The following is a 17,973-nucleotide window of genomic DNA, read 5'->3' on the forward strand; positions in this document are numbered from 1 at the left end:
AACCGGAACGTATTCTGGTGCACTCTGTTCTGTTTTGTCCCCGTTGTGTTGTCCAAACCGGACAACACAACGCAGATGTGAAAGTAGCCGTAGAAGCCAAAACTAGGAGCAAATAAAAATAAAATAAAAAAAGTATACTTTATGATCCACTCCTGATTTTGGCTAACCCGACCGTGTGGCAGTACCCATCCATATTCTGGTCTCACTGGTGCCAAATGCATCACTAATTGTGGCACAGCTCTGTAGCTCCTTCCACCAGAACAAATCTACAGTAGGACAAAGCTGGCTAAGATCTCAGGTGTTATGTAGGTTAGGCTACCTTCACACTGGCGTTTTGGCTTTCCGTTTGTGAGATCCGTTCAGGGCTCTCACACGCGGTCCAAAACGGATCAGTTTTGCCCTAATGCATTCTGAATGGAAAAGGATACGTTCAGAATGCATCAGTTTGCCTCCGTTCCGTCTCCATTCCGCTTTGGAGGCGGACACCAAAACGCTGCTTGCGGCGTTCTGGTGTCCGTCTGACGAAACTGAGCCAAACGGATCCGTCCTGACACACAATGTTAGGCCTATTGCACACGACCGTATGGCTTTTTCAGTGTTTTGCGGTCCGTTTTTCACAGATCCGTTGTTCCGTTTTTTGTTTCCGTTGTGTTTCCGTCTCTGTTCCGTTTTTCCGTATGGCATATACAGTATACAGTAATTACATAGATAAAATTGGGCTGGGCATAACATTTTCAATAGATGGTTCAGCAAAAAAACGGAACGGAAACGGAAGACATACGGATGCATTTCCGTATGTGTTCCGTTTTTTTTGCGGACCCATTGACTTGAATGGAGCCACGGAACGTGATTTGCGGGCAATAATAGTACATGTTCTATGTTAAAACGGAACTGAAATACGGAAACGGAATGCATACGGAGTACATTCCGTTTTTTTGGGCGGAACCATTAAAATTAATGGTTCCGTATACGGAGCGCAAAAAACGGCCAGTAAACGGGAAAAGTGCTCAGAAGTGCCCACTTCCCACTCTTTTAGGCAAGTGGAGTGCAAACCAACTAAATGTGCCCCAATACCTCATGTATAGGGCATTACACTGAAGCAGAGCTGCAGGAGATATGTGCATTAGACATGAATATTTAGAATTAAGAATCAGATCAATGTTCTCCTGTGACTCCATATTTTTAATAAAGACCAATCTAAAAATGTTACTTTATGGGTTCTACGGAAGAAAAGCGCTTTACAAATGTTTCGTTGTTGTTGTTCTACGAGTTCAATGCAATAATAAAAATATAACTGCCTCTAAAGGTGTACATAGACTTTTTGTTGGCAGCCCCGTCCCTTCAAGATCTCCGGGCTCAACTACGGATTGTGTGATCAGGAAACCCTTCCCGAGAACAGTATTTATTACCTAGTCCTTGTCACGCTACTGGATTTTAAGATGTTTAACCAGGCTATTCCATCAGATGCTACCAGGTGTAGGATCAAGTGTCTGGCAACCTCCACCAACCCAAAGATGTAGAAGAGCTTCAAATTCTCCCCGGGACAATGGTGCTCTCATGTACTTGTTAAGGCTCCATTCACACATCCGTGGTGTGTTGCGGACCCGCAAATTGCGGATCCACAACACACCCGCCCGGCACCGCTATAGAAATGCCTATTCTTGTCCGCAAGCTGCAGACAAGAATAGGACATGTTCTATCTTTTGCGGAGCTGCGGACCTCAAGATCGAGGCCGCGCTCCGCAAATGCGGATGCAGACAGCACACTGTGTGCTGTCCGCATCCATTCCGTCCCCATAGAGAATGAATGGGTCCACACCCGTTCCGCAAAATTGCGGAACGGATGCGGACCCATTTTGCGGACGTGTGAATGGAACCTAAGGGTTGAAGGGAGGGAATACGCAGCAGTCAAAAGGTGACTGCATTCCAAAGTAACATACCATTATACCAACATACCATTATTTCTTAAAATTTGCTGCTAGAATATAGAAAACAGCTTTTTTTTTCCTGCCGTTTCACACTAAATAACCTGATGAATGAATTTTTCATGTTAGTACGGTGATGTGGATACCCAATACATGTATTGTTTAGCATGTCCAGTGAAGATCATCCTACACAAAAAAAAAAAAAAGTGGCCTTTGTAGGTCCTCAAAGCTGACTGCAGATTGGTCTGGAGAATCAGAGAATCCTAGTGACCCGATCGGTTTTGGGGGGGGGGGGGGCGAATTCCTTTTGGTCATGCTATGGCATACTCTGGGTATCGGATCAGAGCTTATGCTGACCACCACAGCTGTGAAGGAGTCTGTGCCAAGAACCAGAAAGAACTGTCAGCACAGGAGTGCTCCAGGAACTGTGACACTCCCCCCCCCCCACCACAAAAAGAAGTCACTGTAGACTGAGGCTGTGCACCAGCTGCTGGCAAAAAAAAAAAGAATGGGAAATTGTTAAGACTTAAGGCTATGTACACCTCTTTAGAGGCAGTTTTTTTTTTAATTATTGCATTGAACTCATAAGGTAACATTTTTCGATTGGTCTGTATTAAAAATATGGAGTCCTTATTTCTGTAAAGAGCCAAGATGCTCCATTAGCAGGATCTGAATTCTCTCTTCCCTCATGCAGCTAGCCAACAGCTTTGTATCTGATCTTAAACACTTTAGGCCTCTTTCACACGGGCGTTGCGGGAAAATGTGCGGGTGCGTTACGGGAACACCCGCGATTTTTCCGCGCGAGTGCAAAACATTGTAATGCGTTTTGCACTCGTGTGAGAAAAATCGGGCATGTTTGGTACCCAAACCCGAACTTCTTCACAGAAGTTCGGGCTTGGGATCGGTGTTCTGTAGATTGTATTATTTTCCCTTATAACATGGTTATAAGGGAAAATAATAGCATTCTGAATACAGAATGCATAGTAAAATAGCGATGGAGGGGTTAAAAAAATAATAATAATAATTTAACTCACCTTAATCCACTTGCTGGCGCTGCCGGCATCTCCTTCTGTCTCCTTCTTTGCTGAACAGGACCTGTGGTGAGCAGTCACTCCGGTCATCACATGATCCATCACATGACCCATCACCATGGTAAAAGATCATGTGATGGATCATGTGATGACCGGAGTGACGTCACCACAGGTCCTGGAATGAATGCTCACCACAGGTCCTGTTCAGCAAAGAAGGAGACAGATGAGATGCCGGCAGCGCCAGCAAGTGGACTAAGGTGAGTTAAATAATTTATTATTATTTTTTTAACCCCTCCAGCGCTATTTTACTATGCATTCTGAATTCAGAATGCTATTATTTTCCCTTATAACCATGTTATAAGGGAAAATAATAATGATCGGGTCTCCATCCCGATCGTCTCCTAGCAACCGTGCGTGAAAATCACACCGCATCCGCACTTGCTTGCGGATGCTTGCGATTTTCACGCAACTCCATTCACTTCTATGGGGCATGCGTTGCGTGAAAAACGCTGAATATAGAGCATGCTGCGATTTTCACGCAACGCACAAGTGATGAGTGAAAATCACCGCTCATGTGCACAGCCCCATAGAAATTAATTGGTCGGTATTCAGTGTGGGGGCAATGCGTTCAACTCACGCATCGCATCCGCGCGGAATACTCGCCCGTGTGAAAGGGGCCTTAGGGTACTTTCACACTAGCTTTTTCGTTTTCCGGTATTGAGTTCCGTCTCTGATCAGTTTTATCCTAATGCATTCTGAATGGAGAGCAAGGAGAGCAGTTCAGTCCCTCTTACATTTTTTGGACAGAGAAAATACCGCAGCATGCTGCAGTTTTCTCTCCGGCCAAAAATACTTGACACTTGCTGGAATCTGCATTAATTTACATTGAAGTGTATTAGTGCCAGATCTGCCATTAAGTGTTCCGGCAAAACGCATGCGTAGACCTTTAAAACTGCAAAAGAAGCGGACGTGGCCAACTGCCGGCATGAGCGCACGCACCTGAGTGTAGCTCCGAGTCCCGACAAGAATCCTGCTCCATCCTGACTAAACAACAGCCGCAAAAAAAGAGTGGCAGGTGCAGAAGAGGAGGGGATCCACCCGCAGGAGGAAAATGAGCCCAAGCAAGGCACAAGCCGCGGCGGATCAGCTTTCAGGAATATGCCAGAGCCGAGAGCCAACATGGCGCCGCGACTCCATCTAACACGCGCGCCCCAGCGACTCGGTGCAATGCGACCTTACAGCAAGACCCTCCCAGCGAGGAAGAGCCCGAGCTCTCTCCTAAAGTGGCCCATGAACAACTAATGGCTGCTATCACCACGTGTCAGACCTCCCTTACGAGCAAAATCGAGGAGGTGAAGGTGGATGTTGGTCTCCTCGGACACGACGCGCAGCAGCTGAGAGAGAGGGCGAGACAGACGGAGCACAGGGTATCCGAGTTGGAGGATATCACCCGACCAATGCAGGTTAAATTGTCGGATCTGGAAAAGAAGGTGCAACTGTGGCAGCAGAAATGTGACGATCTGGAGAATAGATCCAGACGTAACAATGTGCGAATCCTTGGCTTTCCGGAAAGAGTGGAAGGCTCAGATCTGGCGACCTTCATAGAAAAATGGTTCAAGACCACGTTCCCTGAGGCCACGTTTTCGGCGACATACGCCGTGGAAAGGGCACACAGAGTCCCGGCCAGACCTCCACCCCCAGGTGCCCCTCCCAGACCTCTGCTAGCCAGACTTCTAAACTGGAAAGATAGGGATTTGCTACTCAACCTGGCCAGGTCCGCATCGGACATATCTTACAATAACTCGAGGATATCACTGTTTCCCGACTTTTCGGCAGAGTTACAGAAAAGAGATCCACCTTTGTTGCCGTCAAGAGAAAACTCAGAGAGCTAAATATCCAGTACTCCATGGCGTATCCTGCTCGACTCCAGATTGTGGACGGCGGGAAATCCATATTCTTCAATGATCCAAGGGAGGCTGATGAGTGGGTAGCTAGCAGACCGGGACACTGATCTACTTCTCTTGTATTGTCCGGGACACCTGGACTCGCCCTCACTTACCTGCTCCAGACCGACTTGAGGAGGGCACTTACCTGTTTAAAGATGGACTCCGCTTCCAGATGCGAACCCTGGGTATCGTATGAGGCCTAAGGTCACTTATCCGTGACATGCGGAGCAGTCAGTTATTCGTAATGTTTATATGCTGCACCCTTATTAGATGGTATATGGCTGTTTAATAGCACATGGCACCGGGACTCACCCGGCGGACACCTGCACTGGGATAACATCTAAATACACTGCGCAGGTCGCAGAGTATACGGCCATGTTTAAAGCAGACCTTGAGTCTGTCCAGTATGATTATGTAATGTTCCTAATGTTAGATATTTTCTGGTATGTATGTTTGTTATGGTGGTACTTTAACATTTCCTGGAAAGGGACGTGGCAGATCTAAAGTGTGGGTGGTGGCAGGGATGGGGGATCTGAGATACTATCTAAAGGAGTAATACTTATGCAATTTATTGTGTTTAAGTTAACATGGCGGGGATAACGGTCATGTCATGGAATGTGCGAGGATTGGGCGGACCTAGAAAAAGGATTGCTGTGTTTTCGCATGTGCGCCGGGTGCGCCGGCATGCTCCACATACCCTGGGCCTGCAGGAGACCCACTTAACTTCCGAGACGGGCAACAGAATTAAGAAGCCCTGGGTACAGTGGAGCGCCAATGCATATGGGAACTCGTACTCTAGAGGAGTGGCAGTACTAGTACATAGCTGCTTGAGGTGGGAAACACAGAGGCTTGTAGTTGATCCTGACGGACGCTATATATTTATATTTGCACATGTTAACTGCACCCCATATGTCGTCATTAATTTATTTAACCGTCCGCCGGCCAGTGTATCAGTATTGCAGGCTGTGGTAGGCTTTGTAGTGCAGTATCCGAATGTCAGATTACTATGTATGGGGGACTTTAATATGTTGATGAACACTGACTTGGATCGCTTTCGGAGCTCAACGGGGGACGGAGTGGTGGTTTCTTCAAGCCTTTTGGATGTAAAGAGTCTGGGATATCCAGGCAGGGCGCCAAAGGGAAGGACCGTTAGTGTAAGATGTAAAATTCCGGGTATATTTCGGGTGTATTTAATTACTGGAGAGGTTGTAGGCTGCCACAGGTATACTGTCCAAACAGGGGTTAACCTGAAGTGGACATAGTACAAGGATAGGACAAAAAGAAAGAAAAAAAACTGTATCTGGCGCCAAATGCCTCAGAAGTAATAGCCCACTTGTAGTAAAATGGTTAAATATGGGGTAGCTTTAATATGGTTTTTTAAAAACACAGCGTTTATATAAACGTGCAGAATTACCTTTTAAAAACAATAGTGGATTAAAATCGCAGTGAGAATATAAATATGAGGCAGGGAGGACAGTCGACTTATATGCCGACGACCTGATCCTTTTTATGGATAGGGCGGATCAATCGCTGCCCAGAGCGATTGAACTAATAGAAACCTTTGGCCGCTTTTCCGGACTACACGTCAACTGGTCCAAGTCGGCTCTGATGCCCCTTAAACCTGCAGATTGGCCTACGACATACTGTAATCTCCCAGTTGTAGACCGCTTTAAATACCTAGGAATCATAATAACCAGAGACCCTCCCTTAGCGTATACTTTGAACACTGAGCCTCTAACCTCTACATTCGCGGCATGGCAATCCCTTCCTATCTCAATTATGGGTCGTCTGAATCTCAAAGATGGTTCTCCTACCTAAAGCCCTGTATATACTGGAGCATGCTAGCACGACCGTCCTGCGACGGTTCTTTGACCACCTCCATTTCATGATGTCGGCCTTTATCTGGGGAAAGGCTAGAAGGAAACTGGCGCTCCGAACTTTACAGAGACCCAAACTCCAGGGGGGAGCGGCGCTTCCGGACTTATTCCTGTACTTCCTAGCGGGACAGTTACGCTACCTCACAACCTGTGTATCCTCGCAATCTCTCCCCATTGTAGAATTTTATCTGCAACATTTTCTGCAGATCCATTAATTATGGCCGGTGTTGGAAGATATCGGTTTGTTCCCTGGCCGGGCCCTCCTATTACATAGATTGGGCCACCAGGTCTGGGAAGCAGCTAAGCTCAAGTCCTATAGGGACCTGTCGGACGCAATACCCTTGTGGGAGAACCCTATGTTTCGGCACCTGAGGCGACATGATGGAGCTGCATTGTGGAGGGACCATGGGGTTCAGGCCCTAGGTGACTTATATGAGGGAGGATCTATGAGGTCCTTTTCTCAACTCCAGGACAAGTTTGCGATCACGAGACATATGTTCTTTAGATACTTCCAAATCAGACATGCCCTCTCTGCACAGTTTGGAGGGGGTACCAGAAAGATTTCCAAATATCCATTAATTGGAGTGCTATCCACACAGGGCCCTAGGGGCCTCATATCAGCTATCTATACACACCTCATAACTGCTAAAATGAACACATCCCCATTGCTTGCGGAAGACAAATGGAGGGAATGTATTCCTTTGCTCTCAGAGACAGTGGGCTGAGGCCCTCGCAGCTCCTACAAGAGTTTCTCCCTCAGTCAACAACAAGCTGGTACAGTTGCATATCCTCCACAGGAGTTACCTTACTCCTACCAGGTTATTCAGAATGGGTAGAATGGAGAGCGGTAACGGTCTCAGATGTCATCAGGCCAATGCCAACTTCTGGCACATGATTTGGGAGTGTAGACATATACAAAGATTTTGGCTAGACGTGACATCATTCTTGTCAGATCTGGTGCCTGGAACGGTCCCTCCTTGCCCCAAGATGCGTGTGTTGTGAATTGTAGAGGACGAGCAGTGGTCTCATCATCAAAGGATATTTCTGGAGGAAACCTTATTCCTTGCTAGGAAGTCGATAGCGCTTAGATGGATGGCCGATAGGATGCCTACTCTAAACCAATGGAAACAGATGGCAAATCGGCTCATAACGCTGGAGAAAGTAGTATACAAACATAGAGGGTGCCCACAGAAATTTCTGAAAGTGTGGGGGGGGGGGGGGGGAGTGGTGTGCGTCCACTAACACGTTATCTAATTGTTGATGCCCTACATATACCCCTTGAATAGGGGTCTGGTTTGCTATTGTAACCATACGCTCCTTGGGATAGATCCCCTGAAATGCTACGTGCAACGCTGTATGGGAAATGTTTTATACATGTCAGAGACCCTGCTGCGCACAGGGAAAAACCATCATGTACCATGTCCTTTATGTTTGGTTTTTGTCTCCTCGTTCTCTGATTTTATAGTCATGTACTTTACCATTTGCCCCATTATACTCCAATAAAACGAGTTTAAAAAAAAAAATACTAAAGAAATAAAAATACCGGATCCGGGATCCGTTTTTCCAGATACCACAGAGACTGATCCGGTATTTCAATGCAATTGTCAGACGTATCCGCACCCATCTGACAAATGCCAATTTGTGTCCAGATTGCAGGCAGTTCCGGCGACTGGGTACTAGGTCCGATATCTCTTAGTTTATCAACCAACCCAATTCCAACAACTTCCTTTGTACAATCCATAATTGAGCCCGGAGATCTTGAAGGGATGGGGCTGCCCCCAAAAAGTCATCCAGATATGGGACGATTAATATTCCCTGAAAATGCAAAAAAAAAGTCACCTCGGCCATAATTTTTGAAAAAATTCTGAGGCTAGGGCCTGAAATTGGAAATTATGTTTTGCCCCTTCAGAAATAGATATCCTGAGAAATTTCCGATCGTCCCTGTGAATGGGAACATGGTAATATGCATCGGAGATGTCCATGGTTACCATGTAGCAATCACTAGTCAAAAGATTTACTGTGGATTTGATTGAAGTAGAAATATTTCCCCTGGCTGAGGCAAATCTTTTTAGTCTGCCTCCTACTTGAAATCTGGCATTGAGAAGTTTTGCTGTAGTTTCTGGGGAAAACAAAAAACCTCTCCCCTTTCCTCTGGAGGGTTGCCACTTTCCTGGGCCCTCTTCTCCGACCTGGTTCTTTTGATTTCGGAAGGACAGTATTTTTTGGTAAAATTTAGAGTCTGAAGGAAAGCCTTTTTTCTTGTCCGATGCCTTTTCCAGAATATTACTGAACCAAACTTATCCCCCTTACACGGAATGGAGCATGGTCTCCAGACCATGACCTGATCCATATAGCTCTACGTGTGGCATTTGAGAGGGCTGAGGATCTAGTGGAGAGTTTTACCAGATCCGCAGTGGCATCGGACAAAAAATTGGAAGGAGGCTTACTGGGTGGCAGTAGGATCAACAGGCTTGCGGGACATGTCAGAAGTTTCCAAAGGAGCTGACATAATGCACGGGTTAGGGCCCTTTCACACTTGCGTTCTTTTCTTCCGGCATAGAGTTCCGTCGTCGGGGCTCTATGCCGGAAGAATCCTGATCAGTTTTATCCTAATGCATTCTGAATGGAGAGAAATCCATTCAGGATGCATCAGGATGTCTTCAGTTCCGGACAGGAACGTTTTTTGGCCGGAGAAAATACCGCAGCATGCTGCGCTTTTTGCTCCGGCCAAAAATCCTGAACACTTGCCGCAAGGCCGGATCTGGAATTAATGCCCATTGAAAGGCATTAATCCGGACTTAAGCTAAACGTCGTTTCGGCGCATTACCGGATGCGACGTTTAGCTTTTTCTGAATGGTTACCATGGCTGCCAAGATGCTAAAGTCCTGGCAGCCATGGTAAAGTGTAGTGGGGAGCGGGGGAGCAGTATTCTTACCGCCCGTGCGGCTCCCGGGGCGCTCCAGAGGACGTCAGGGGGCCCCACGCGCATGGGTGACATGATCACATGGACACGTCATCCATGCGCATGGGGCGCTCTGACGTCATTCTGGAGCGCCCCGGGAGCCGCATAGACTGTAAGTATACTGCTCCCCGCTCCTACTATAGCAACCAGGACTTTAATAGCGTCCTGGCTGCCATAGTAACACTGAACGCATTTTGAAGACGGATCCGTCTTCAAATGCTTTCAGTTCACTTGCGTTTTTCTGGATCCGGCGTGTAATTCCGGCAAATGGAGTACACGCCGGATCCGGACAACGCAAGTGTGAAAAAGCCCTTATGAGACGCTGACTTGCTGCGCTCCTTGCCTCCCAACACCCCCCTTAAAGGAAACCTATCACCAGGATTTTGTGCATAGAGCTGAGGACATGGGCTGCTAGATGGCCACTAGCACATCTGCAATACCCAGTCCCCACAGCTCTCTGCGCTTTTATTGTGTTAAAAAAACAGTTTTGATCCATATGCAAATGACCTGATATGAGTCCTGTGTCCGGAGATGAGTCAAGCGGAAAGGAGCCCAGCATGCGTAGTTCGTTCCCTGTGCTGATGCCAGTACAGGGAATGAACATGATGCCGACACTGCGTACAATATAGTTGGGGAACGGATGCCCAGGGCTGCCTTCCCTGAAGGACTGGGGAATAGAGGTGCCAAGACCTCCTCAGCTCCTGTCCTCTGCACAGGCCCTCCCAGATGGGGCAACACCGATTAGCTGTGCGGGTCAAAACTGAACTTCTGACACTGCAGGAGCAGCTTCCACACGATCAGAGGACAGGAAACAAGCGAATCTGGTAAAGGGAGGGGGCTTTTAAGCTTCAGCTTCTACATTGTTTCCTGTCCTGGGGAGGCAGAGACACCCTCCAGAGTGCACTGTTGGAGGTGCCAGGGGAAAAGAGACGATTACTCTTACCGGTAATTGGATTTTCCAATAGCCTCCACAACAGCACTCCAGGAGGATGTCCCCGCCTCCCCAGGACAGGAAACAACGTAGAAGCTTAAGTTTAAAAGGCCCCCTCCCCTTACCTGCTTCAGTTAATGAGATAGGACTCGGTTAGTTAGTTGGTTCAAAACTGTATTGATACAATGACAACATAACATGAGTAACATAACATTCCACACAAATTATACCACTTGGGTAGGGAATCCAGTGCCGTTGTGGAGGCTATTGGAAAATCCAATTACCGGTAAGAGTAATCGTCTCTTTTCCCCGGCGCCTCCACAACGGCACTCCAGGAGGATTAATAGAGAAAAGAACTCTAGGGTGGGACTACTGCAGATAAAACTTTTCTGCCATATGATAACTCATGACTTCTGAGTATATCTAACTTATAATGTTTAAAGAAAGTATTTGGATTTTTCCATGTAGCTGCTGTACATATTTGGTCTACTGAGACCGAGGCGTTTTCCGCCCATGAGGCCGACACAGCTCTGGTAGAGTGTGCTTTTATCCCCTCAGGAGGGGTCAAGTTCCTCTGTAGATAGCAAAATTCGATGGTGTTCCGGATCCATCTGGATATAGTGCTTTTGCTTGCTGCTGATCCTTTGCGCTGCCCTTGATATTGAAGGAGGAGATGGTCCGATTTTCTGAACGTCGCTGAGGTTTCCAGGTACGTTAGTAGACATCTCCTGACATCCAGGTTATGGAATTTCCTCTCCCGGTCCGAAGTTGGATTCTCACAAAAGGATGGAAGTGACACCTGTTGGCGGTGGAACCTTGAGGCCACTTTAGGTAGAAACATTGGGGTATGTTTAAGAATAATTCGGTCTTCTAAGATTGTAAGATAAGGTGCTTTACAGGAGAATGCCTGGATCTCACCTACTCTCTTGGCTGATGTTATGGCCAGCAGAAAGGCAGTCTTTAAGGACAGAAGTTTAAGTGAGATCTCTTCCAAAGGCTCAAAGGGTGCCTCCATCAGGACTTCTAGCACCAGGTTCAAATCCCACGGGGGAATGGTTGAATGAATGAATGGGCATTTTCTGAATGCTCCTTTTATGAACCTCTTTATTAATGGAAGGTCTGCCAATTTTACATCAAGGAAGCTACTTAATGCTGAGACTTGTACTTTTATGGTGTTGGGTCTGAGGCCCGTATCCAGGCCTGCTTGTAAAAAGTCCAGTATGAGTGGAATATTTGTCTCCTGACTGTAGTATATTCTATCTCCTGCAAACTTTAGGAAGGTTTCCCAAGTTCTCTTATAGATCTGGGAGGTTGAGGCCTTTTTACTGCATAGTAAGGTAGATATTACAGAATCTGATAGACCTCTTTGCTGTAAGTGGACCCGTTCACTTTCCATGCTGTTAAGTGAAGGTTTGCTACCTCTGGATGAAGTACCGGCCCTTGCCGTAGTAGCCCCAGATATGATGGGAGAGACCAGTATTGACCTGCCGACAGATTGTAGAGGAGGGGAAACCAGGACCTTTTGGGCCAAAAGGGAGCGATAAATATTAGTTGTGCTTTCTCTTCTATTATTTTCATTAGCACTTTTGAAATTATGTTGTACGGGGGAAATGCGTACAGGAGATCTTTTGGCCATGGACAAGACAGGGCGTCCACCATCAGTGGGTGGTCCCTGTTGGAGAGGGAACCGAATAACTCGAGTTGTCTGTTTCTCTGGTTTGCGAAGAGATCTACTTTTGGTTGCCCCCATTTGAGTGTTATTTGCCTGAACATGTTGGGATCTAGAGACCATTCTCCCCCTTTTAGAACTTCTCTGCTGAGATAGTCTGCTATTTCGTTTTCCTCTCCTTTCAGATGGACTGCTACCAGGGAATTTATATTCTTCTCTGCCCAGCTGAAAAATTTCTCCTGTCAATTCTTGTAGCCTTTTGCTTCTGGTACCCCCTTGTCGGTTCAGGTAGGCTACGGTAGTAGCATTGTCAGACAGTATCTTTACATGATGGGTTTTTACGCCTGGAAGATGTGTTAGCGCCTCCCATACTGCCGACAGTTCTCTTACGTTTGAAGAGGCTGCTGACATCTCTGGACTTCAGGAGCCCTGGATTAGATGATTCCCTGTATGGGCACCCCAGCCCCGGCTGCTGGCGTCGGTAGTTATAATGATCTGGTTTATCGGTCGCCAAAAGACTCCTTTTTGGAGGTTTCTTTTTATTTTCCACCATAGGAGAGATATTTTTACTTTTAGTGGAATTTCTACCTTCCTGTTTAGAGAACTTTGTTCTCCGTCCCAGGTTTCTAGGAGGAACTTTTGCAAGATTCTCGTGTGATGTTGTGCCCATCGTACTGCGGGAATAGTGGATGTTAGATGACCTAACAGACTCATGATGTCTCTTATGGTTACTTTTTTTGCTTCGCAAATATTGGAGACTTTTTGACCTATGTTTATCTGTTTTTCTAGAGGTAGGAAGGACATGAGATTGTGAGAATCTAACAGTATCCCTAGAAAAATTTTTAGTTGACTGAGAACTAAGTCGGATTTTTGAGTATTTATTAGCCAGCCTACCTCGGTCAGTTTCTCCTGCACCAGCTGTAAATGATCCTGGAGAACCTGAAGAGATGAGCCCGCTATTAGGAGGTCGTCTAGGTATGGGACTATCAGGATACCTTGAAGGTGTAGGAACCCTGTCACTTCGGCCATGATTTTTGAGAAAATTCTTGGGGCGGATGATATCCCAAATGGCAGGGCCTGAAACTGGAAGTGAAACTCCCGATCTCCTAGAAGGAGGGCTATTCTGAGATATTTTTGGTAGGCTCTGTGTATGAGCACATGGTAGTATGCGTCCGCAAGGTCTATAGTTACCATGTAACAATTTTTGGGTAGAAGATTTACTGTGGATTTGATCGACTCCATTTTGAATTTTTTGTAGGTCATATATTTGTTCAGTTTTTTTAAATATATTATTAACCTGAAGGACTTGTTGGGCTTTTGAATAAGGAATATGGGGGAATAGAACCCCTGCCTCTCCTGACCTTCTGGAACTGGTACAATGACTTATTTTTCTAAGAGAGAAGATAACTCCGACTCTAAGGCTTGTTGGCTTTCTGTTTTTTTTTACTGGCTTGTTGATAAAGAAAAGCTCTGGGGGGGGGGGGTATTGAATTCTAGCTTGTACCCCATGGATATGGTGCTTATAATCCAAGGGGCGGACGAGATCTTCTCCCAAGCTGAGGTAAACTTTCTTAACCTGCCCTCTACTTGATGCCTGGCGTCATTGACTGGGCTTAGAGGTGGACTCGTGGTTAAAAAGAAACCCTCTTCCTCTCCCCCTGGAGGATTGCTAATAGATGGGGGGGGGGGGGGGGTATTGAATTCTAGCTTGTACCCCATGGATATGGTGCTTATAATCCAAGGGGCAGACGAGATCTTCTCCCAAGCTGAGGTAAACTTTCTTAACCTGCCCTCTACTTGATGCCTGGCGTCATTGACTGGGCTTAGAGGTGGACTCGGGGTTAAAAAGAAACCCTCTTCCTCTCCCCCTGGAGGATTGCCATCTATTAGTGTTTTCTCTCCTCTTTTGGTCTGTTTTATTCCTCTTTTGTCTACGAAAGGACCGACGTTGTTGGTAGAATTTTGATTCTGATGGAAACCCTTTCTTTTTGTCAGACGCTTTCTCTAAAATGTCCTCCAGAACAGAACCAAAAAGCTTATCCCCCTCACACGGAATGGCGCATAGCCTACTTTTTGAGCTAGCGTCCCCCGTCCAAGATCTAAGCCACACAGCTCTTCTTGTGGAATTGGAGAGGGCCGCGGATCTAGCCGATAGTTTCACCAGATCAGCTAACGCGTCTGACAGAAAATTACATGCCTGCTTAAGGGTAGGTATTGAGGCTAGGATTTCTTCCCTAGAAGTTCCCACAGCCAGGTGTTCTTCCAATTGGTCTAGCCATATTGACAGGGATCTTGATGTGCAGGTAGCTGCTATACTGGGCCTGAGCATGGCTGTGTTTGTCTCCCAGGTACGTTTTAAAAGCCCCTCACACTTTTTATCCATGGGGTCTTTAAGCAGGCCCATGTCCTCAAAGGGGAGACACGTCTTCTTGGAAATTCTGGCGACCAGCGCATCAATTCTAGGTGTTTTATCCCATAGAACTGAAACCTCTTCCAGGAATGGGTATTTCCTCTTAGAGGAGACCGGTATTAAATTATTTTTCTCCGGATCTTTCCATTCTTTTTTAATTAATGTTTTGATATTATTATGGACGGGAAAAACTTTCCTCTTTTTTTCTCCCAGTCCCTGGAACATCTTGAGGCTCCTTGGTCTCTTCAATTTTCATTGTGGCCCTGATGGTCCTTAATAACCTCTTGGTCTCTTCTGGGCTACAGAGGGGTTTCCCCGATTCCTCCTCAGAGGATTCGGATTCCTCAAGAGACGCTACCTCTCCATCTTTGGAGTCAGGCTCAGGCTGATGGTGCGACACCTGGGATTTTTGCGAGGTGGAGGGCTGAGGAGAGTACGGAGGGACTCCAGCAATTGCTGAATTCACCTCTTTAATCATACCCCGGATGGATTCCAGAAGAAAGGACAATTCTTCCGACACTATCTTGTCCGTACACTTAGGACAGTGATTTTTTTAGTTAGAGGGTAGGGATTTTTTTTTTTACACACAGCACATCTCTTTTTAGACAGAGTCCCCAGATCCTCTGGTGCTGGTATTGTGGTCCTGAAAGGTAATTTGAATCTATTTTAGGGCATGTAATAGCTACACTACCACCAGCACCACTAGTGAGGGAACGTGGGAAATAGTGTGTAATCAGGTTTGCGAGTCTCAGGAGCTTCCACGGGAGTCGACATGAAAGCAAGTGAAGCAGGACGCCGACTCCTCGCTCTATATCCGCCGGTCCTCTGACGTCACCGGAAGTGACGCCGAGGACTGGCGAGCTCACTTCCGCCTGTGCGTGCGCATGATCCCTCGTTCCTTAACAAACCGAAGGAACGGAGGCCCGTGGCTGCCTTCATGGACGGACTTACGCCTAAGGTGCAGGGCAGTCCGATACCCCCACCTCTGCACGGCCCTCCCAGACAGGGGAATCCTCCAGGCCGTGCGCATTACCCCCGCCGTAGCAGGAGCAGCTTCCACGCGATCCCGAGGACAGGAAACAAACTGAAGCAGGTAAAGGGAGGGGGCCTTTTAAACTTAAGCTTCTATGTTGTTTCCTGTCCTGGGGAGGCGGGGACATCCTCCTGGAGTGCCGTTGGAGGCGCCGGGGAAAAAATAAAGAAAAGTATTTTTTAATCTCATTTTGGGCTAAAGGTACACATGGCCTTTAAGTACCATGCACTGCTGGATGTAAACAGTCTTGAGACTGCAACATGGACACGAAGGTGCAGGTTGTAAGTATGAGATCAGAAGTCTATTCCCAGAGAACCTCCTTTAAAGTGTTAGTTGAATTGTCACCTCCCAATCAGCTGCTTGAAGGAAGCACAGGAATTATAGGAGGGCCACAGCCTCTTCAATGTCAGTGTGTGGCAACTGCAGTGTTGCCCTGTTAGCATGGAGGGTATGTGGCTGTAGTTATCCTGCGCCACTATGCGGAGAGCTCAAAGCCGTGGCCTCCTAAAAAACACCTGATCACCTGGGGTGTCAAGTTAGACCTCTATCAGTCTGATATGACCCATCCTAACAGGTAATCAGTATTTTGAAGCTGGAATACCCCTTTAAATAGGCCTTCTATGTAGTCATGCTTTGTACAATACACAAGCAATGCAACACAAGTTTACATCAAGAAACACAGGTTTATTATAAATACATGAAAGTCAGATTCTGCACATGGTATCAATGATGGTCCTTCGATCCCGATGACCAATGATCTTCAGTTCCTTTAAATTGGGAAAAAAAAAAAAAATAAATGTTAGTGTGATACTTTAAGTTATACTGACTGCTTTAGAGGATTGCTTTATCTGGGGAGTCAGTTCTTGAGGTTTCATCTTTATATCAGTGAGAGAGTTCAAGGTAATTATCATCAATCAACCCCACACAACTTGAAGGGTTATCCAGGTTCAGGGCTGGACATAAGCTCCCCTTCACCATGTACGAATGGAGCATCGGATATTTCCTTACTTCAATACTCCACCAATAAAAGGTAAAGGGGAGCTTCTATCCAGGATCAGCCCTGCACCTGGACAACCCCTTTAAAGGCAGCATAGAGTAGACCAGTTACTTACCATAGGAGGATTGTTCACAGGCCCGGTCTTAAGTCACTGCCGAGGGTCTCTGCACTGGAAAATATAAATCAGGTCAGTTTATAATGCAGTTTGCCACTTACAGGCTATACAGCTGTATATTATATAGTAACCCGCCACTCCAGCTGCTGTTGCCTGGCTGTCCTTGCAACTCCCATAAGAGTGCATGGAGCATGATGGGAGTAGTTTCAGAACAGCTGGAGTGCCAAAGGTTACCAAATTCATTTTGGGGTAAGAAATAGAGCTAAAGAACCAGGCAACACCCAAGCTACCCCCGCTATAGCCTCAGAGATAAGTGGAACGGTTGATGTTGAAATCAGTAGAGTTCATATGGCAGAATCATTTTCATCATTGGTTATAGGGGGGGGGTTGAGCACAACTATAGTTTAATTATAATTAAAAACCACTTACATTTATAGCTGCCGACAAGCTTCTGACCTGTGGAGACAGAACCATTAGTGTTTCTTACTCAGGATCAGCAACTTTGAAGCTGAATGTTGAGCGTCTGCATCAGTGTGGGTCAAGTTATCCTCACAAGTAGTTGGAGACCTGATTCACAAGTCATCACTTACAGACTACTGCAAGTCTCGGTACAGTTCACCATGTCTCCGCTGGCACGTCAAGGTGCAGCTCTGGTCACAGACCTTGGGTTCCAGCATACCATGGGTAACTTAGGTTTTGTTTCATGCTTGATCAGTTTGTTATTATAGTGTTACTGCTTACACATAGCACTCTTGCCTTTACTTGTGATACATTTGGCCATCTGCATTTTCCAGGTGGCCATTTATGTTACCCAGGGTGGGCAAGTCTGCCATGTGTGACCATATCTACCCTTTATTTGCATGCAGCATACATGTTTATAGGTCACTTTGGGCGAACTTAGCTTTTCCCATATTTATGCGGCTTCATACCCAGGTTTGTGACCCCCTTTTCCCTGTTAGTCGGGTATGTTAGGGTGGTTGCCTATGGTCCTGCTACATGGGGTGTCACACCCCCCCTTTACCTTGGGCCATATTTATTGTCATTTGATTGTTTCAATAAACTATTTTATGTGTGTTCT

General features: G+C 46.4%; 1 long non-coding RNA gene and 1 other non-coding gene across 2 annotated transcripts; both read right to left on the reverse strand.

Moving 5' to 3' along the window:
* Positions 1-16,446: 16,446 nt before the first annotated feature.
* On the reverse strand, positions 16,447-17,523 carry LOC120979478. Its single transcript, XR_005774297.1, has 3 exons — positions 17,325-17,523; positions 16,896-16,949; positions 16,447-16,550 (listed from the first exon to the last, which is right to left on the reverse strand). It is a non-coding gene; the product is annotated as an uncharacterized LOC120979478 (long non-coding RNA).
* Positions 17,195-17,270, reverse strand: LOC120979914. Its single transcript, XR_005774412.1, has one exon. It is a non-coding gene; the product is annotated as a small nucleolar RNA SNORD47 (small nucleolar RNA).
* Positions 17,524-17,973: the final 450 nt, after the last annotated feature.

The sequence above is a fragment of the Bufo bufo genome, chromosome 9, assembly GCF_905171765.1.
Source record: "Bufo bufo chromosome 9, aBufBuf1.1, whole genome shotgun sequence".
Classification (NCBI taxonomy): Eukaryota; Metazoa; Chordata; class Amphibia; order Anura; family Bufonidae; genus Bufo; species Bufo bufo.